This window comes from Solanum dulcamara, chromosome 4 (assembly GCF_947179165.1).
Source record: "Solanum dulcamara chromosome 4, daSolDulc1.2, whole genome shotgun sequence".
Taxonomy (NCBI): domain Eukaryota; kingdom Viridiplantae; phylum Streptophyta; class Magnoliopsida; order Solanales; family Solanaceae; genus Solanum; species Solanum dulcamara.
The window spans coordinates 30,535,789-30,541,788 of record NC_077240.1 but is presented as its reverse complement, the minus strand read 5'-3'; positions in this window follow the sequence as shown (position 1 = coordinate 30,541,788).

Sequence of the window (6,000 nt, the reverse complement as noted above, 5' to 3'; positions counted from 1 at the left end):
AATAACGAAGCTTCTCCCCAGACTTCTCATGCTCTCCCCAGGTCGGCAGAGCAAGAAGGAGCCCCAGTTATAGCTCCAGTACCTCCAGTTCCACCGCCAATAGCTTCGGGCCAACAGATAACAGAGGCTATTCAGTTGCTAACCCAGTTAGTTGCCGCACAAGCTCAGCGGCAAGGTGAGGGCCATGGAGATAGGACGGTGAGTGCGAGAGCCCGAGATTTTATCAACCTAAAACCACCAGAATTTTATTGATCAAAAGTAGAGGAAGACCCGCAAGGTTTCATAGATGAGATGCTGAGAACACTGAGGATAATACATGCTTCAGATACCGAGTCAGTGGAGTTAGCTTCATATAGATTGCGGGATGTGGCAGTCCAATGGTATAATAATTGGATATCTTCGCGGGGAGAAAATGTGCCTCCCCCGGTCTGGCAGGAGTTCACTGAAGCATTCCTGCGACATTACTTACCACCGGAGATTCGACGGGCTCGAGCCGATATGTTCTTGAATCTTAAGCAAGGAAATATGAGCGTCCAGGAATATAACCTCCGTTTTAACTCCTTGGCTAGGTATGCCCCAGCCATGGTGGCTGATATGGGAGATTGTGTACATCGGTTTGTGAGTGGGTTGGGACCACATTTAGTTAAGGAGTGCTTGACGGCTTCACTCCAGAATGGGATGACTATTGCTCGTATCCAAGCCCACGCCCAAAACCTGGAGGAACAACACCAACCACAAAGAGGTGAACGTTATTCGGATGGAGGTTCTAGAAAAAAGGGCAGATTTGTCGAAACTAGAAGTGAGCACAGAGGGGGATAGGCACAACAACATTCTGGGTATTCAGGCCAATCAGCAGCCAGTGCACCTCCTCGATTTGCGGATAGAAGATTTGATCGTCCTACCTATTCAGGACCAGAACAGAGTTCTAGGGTTTTAAGGTCCCAGTATAGAGCTGATTTTAACAAGACAGGGCAACCCTGTCACGACCCAAGCCTAGGGCCTAGACGTGACATAGCGAATGAGGAACCCGAAAGTACCTCAAACAAGCCTCTTAGCATTCTTTTAGCCTTTCATAGGTAATGATGATAAATAGACAAGCGGAAATCATAATAATAAATATTCAACTTACATATGTCCAACAATACCTCTAACTATTAGATTTAATGGGGCTAAGACAAGTTCCTAGCTCACCCTCAATCATAATAGAAGAAATGCCATAATAAAATATCTTAACATATCATAAGCTAGAAAGACAAAGGAGTATTGTTCCCGGAACATGGGAACTCACCAAAAGTAGTCTTCGATGGAATATCAACTAGCCACGTGGAGGAGAACGAGGAGGAGCACCGATCCCTACATGGTGATATCATGTAGGCAAAAGAGTATGCGTTAGTACTTTGAATGTACTAAGTATGTAAGGATGCATGAACATTGAGAAAATATTATAACATTTATGTAATATGGAACATAATGTAATACATGCATAATAAATCATATGGATATCCTTTAAAACATTCATTTTGTGGGAAGCTAACCATAACCGACATTTAAGACCATGCGAGCTATTACATGGAATCCAACATAACCCCCTACGTTGGCCGGGGAGACTACTTGCCAGGTAGAACTCCGTCAACTTCATTCATTTCTTTAACTTTAACTTTAAGGGCTATTTATGGATCCATTAGCCTAAGCCTACAAGGGCTCCTATGTTGGCACATAGTTAATGAGACAAGGGGTTGCTACTAGGATTCCCTTACCGAATCCCACCTCAATGCCTCATTCGGTGCTAAGTCAATCCACGGAATAGTTTAATACTTCAAAATATTCATAGTATATAACTTGAGAATTCAAACATCATATTCGGTAGAATAGCTCATTAAAACATTTGATAATTCAAATATGCAAGAATTGTCCTTATTGCATAAAGAATTCATCATTCATATTATTTCATCATTCTTTCATTTCATAAGACTCCTTTTTTTATCATAGATATTTCTTTCATAAACATTTATTTGGAGTCAAAGCTTTCAAGTCAAACTTTATTAAAAATATAGTAAAACTAGGTGGGTTCAAATCACTTCAACTTGCAAATATGTATGTAATTAAATATACATAAATACTTTAAAAATCATTAATTAAAAATCATGCTTTAAACAACCCACCATGAATTTCAAGAACCTTTAAATAGATAAATAGAGGAATTACTTGCAAGCTATAAATTCATATATATAAAATTACGTTGTATCAAAATAGAGCAATAATCATTAGTTTAACCATGATTCATACTATTAAGTAAAAATAAGAATTAACATAAGAAAATATTACTTAAAATCAAGATATTTAATTGAAAGAGTTTTTGGACTACATGGATGGAAGAATTCATGGATAAACACCACATAACTTAGAGTAAAGCTTAAAGAAAATAAATATAATTTATCATATAATCAAAATAATTTAGACATGAGAGTGGAAGGAATACTCTCATTGAAACCTTACATACCTGTAAACCGAAGCTTTAGTTGGTACCGAAAGACTTAATGAACACTCTTGAGTCCTAGCTTCTCTCCTTGCCGGAACGTTTTGTGTACTACCCGGAATATATGAATCACCGGAATAGTATTTCTTCACTACTAAGAACTAAAACTATATTTGAGAATGTGTATAGAGAGAAGATTTGCTTGAGAAAGCTTGATGAATAAAATGAGGAAATAAGGTGGGTATTTATAGGTGGGAAAGATGACCTAACAATAAATAAAATAATTATAAATAAAAATCTAAAAATTTAGTGGAATATATTGATGTCATGGATGATGTTAAATGGAGGACAATTTATGTCATGAGTGATGTCAAATGTATCTAGATCTTTCTATGGTAGGTGAAATGAGTTATCTTTGACATAATACTCTTTTTGGAAGCTGCGTTTGAATAAGATAAATTCCTTATTAGGATTTGGTGTCTTCATAAGAATTGTAGATATGGAAGTATAGTTTCATATCGTTCACGAATCAACCAATTTGGATAAACCTACAGTGAGATATGATTTTTATTCTATAAACACTCATTTCCGTAACAGCATCCTACCTTACAAAGATTAATTTATTTGACCTACTTAACCTCCAAATCTTAAAATATGGTCTTCATAAAAGTTGTAGGTAATGATCTTTTGGTTACTCAGAAATTTGAATCACTCAATTTGGATATTTCTATGAAAAGTTATGACCAAAATACAGAGGCTGTATCATGTTTAGGCAAAAATTGAAACATCGTATACAACGTTTTTAGGGGATATTACAAACCCCCACTACGGTGTTCTCAGTGTGGCAGGTCGCACGTTGGGCGGTGCTAACTAGATACAGGTGCATGTTTTGCCTGTGGTCGGACTGACCATTTAATGCGTAATTGCCCACTAAGGTATGAAGGAGACAGAGCCCAGCCCGCCGGATCGGCAGTTGGTTCATCATCAACTGTGCGCCCTCCAGGAAAGACTTTCCAGGCTTCAGAGAGCCGTGGCCAAGGCAGAGGAGGAGGGGCACCCAGCTCAGCCGGTCCTCCGCACCGTATATATGCATTGGCAGGACGACAGGATCCTGAACCTTCCTCGGATGCGACTACAGGTACACTACCGACATTTGTTTTTGTTTCTATGATAAGTATGTGGTAATTGATTTAGGTTCCACTTTATCGTATACCGCTCTCTGCATTGTTGAACATATTGGGAATTGGAAAGTCTAGGACAAAAGATAGTCCTATACATAGGTGAAAGGTGAATATTGGGAATTAAGAAGGTTAAAATGGTAATTAAAGGGGAAAGATGCGTTGCGAGATTGTTTCGGAAGTTGTTAAGACCCTAACCTGCTCCAGATTACGTGATAAAGGTCGTGCGAGGGAGTGGAGGCAAATATATTGGTATTAAGACACCGAAATGCATTAAAGTTTCGAGGTTAAGTGTGCTAGGGTGAGAGAAATATTAGGATGGGTGACCCCCCGGGAAGTGGGCTGAAAATTTCATTGGTATTTGGAACAGAAAGAAAGTAGGTACATAGAGAGTAAGGAGCTTACAACTATAAAGGAGACCTCCCCGACGTATTATAATACACCATAAGGTCGGTGCAACATTCGGGGACGAATGTTCTAAAAGGGGGGAGGATGTTACATCTCGCACTTTTGCGCATTTGGAAAAAAACAATTTACTTGCAAGGAAAGAGGTTATGAGTTATTTTATTTAATACCGGTGTAATGTTAAAGAGAACGTTGAGGTGAAATTACGGAGGAAGGCCGAGGGAAAAATTTATGTGGAATTTTTGGGAAATTAGTTTGGGAATTACAAAAGTGAGATACATAAGTTTGGGCTACAAAGGAATAATGATAAAAGAGTTGAGGCCCAAATCAAGAAATGGCCCAAATTTTTGGAAATTGAGTTCATTAAGCAAGAAAGCCCATTACCCATTTACTATCTATTTATATATATTTCTAGTTTGCTAGAAACTTCAAGAAGTAGAAAAGTCTAAAAGATGACTTAGTAGTCATCTTGTTTTCTATTTCTAGAATTCTCAAGAAACTTGGAGAAAAGAGGGGGGGGGGGGGGAATAAGAGAGGAAAATTGGCATAGCTAGGGATTTTATCCCTTGAAATCTTGTTCCAAAATTAATTCTTCTAATATTCTAAGCAAGTTGAAGGCCCTAATCAACATAGAGGGATTGTTGGAACAAGAAGACTATTCATTCTTGCAAGGCACAATTCTAGCAAGTTGAAGAACTAAGTGGAAAAGGTAAGGTTTCAATTTTCTCTATATGTTATGGATGGTTGGTATATGTTGTAGAGTGAAGAAATGGATGAAGTATATGAAAATAGGTATGTGGGTGTTGGCCGTGTATGTGATGTTGTGTGGAAAGAATAGATTAATTTTATGTAGTATGTGGTGGTTGTTGCAAGGTATAGGAATGGATGGAAACTTCATGAAAATATGCATATAGTTGTTGTGGCCGAATATGGGGGTGGTTTGGCAAGTTATGGTGAATTGATTCTATTTAGTATTTTAGTTATTGTTATGGATTCTATGTTGCTGAGAAAAGCTTAAGGATCCTTATAAAGTTATAGTAGTTGGAGACTTGTTTTAGAAGTTTGTAAATTTAATATGATGTTCTTGCATATATGGAAGCTAATATTGTTAGTATGATGTGGTTAGTGTGTAAATTATTGGGTTGTGGTAATTGAATTTGAAAGAAGGGGATTAGATTGTTATTGTTCTTATTGGAATTGGAAGGTCTTGGAGAAAGTAGTATATTGATTTGGTATGATTGTTGGTAAATTGGCCGAGTTAGATTCTCGGGGATGGTGTATTTACAGGGGAAGTGCTGTCGAAATTTCAGTAGACAAAATGTTAGTTTAGAATGAGGTTCTTGGATACCTATAGCTAATGTTGGCATTCATTAATCTTGTTATAGATTTTGGGAAAGCCAAGAGTTAAGTGGGATTGACTAAGGAAGCGGACAAGGTATGTAAAGCTAATCGTTCCTTCTTTTGGCATGTCTTTGGTATAAGTATGTAAGGCTTACCCTTTTCTTTCAAGGCATGATTCCGATGTTATGGTTTATAAGTGCTTCCATATTTTCTTTGTTTCCAAAAGTTAGGTGTCAATGGTCCCAAGGGAATGACTATTTGTTTTTTTTCTATAACCCGTCAATGTTTTCCAAAATGTCTATAGTTTCCCCAAAATAAAGGTTTACCCTTCTTTTTCTTGGCATGTTTTGACATAAATATATAGAGCTACTCTTTCTTTTTGGCATGATTTTTATGAAACAAGTATATGACATTTTATACAATTTCAAGAAAGTCTTATTCGTAGAGCCACTGGGATGGCCAATTTTCTTGAGTTTCCAAAGGATATTTTCTCGTGCTTAGATACGCGTATATGATTTCAAAAGTTTTATTTTGACATAATCCATGGTAATTTTCAAAAGATACTTGACATGACTCTTATCTTGATTTTGAATCATAGCT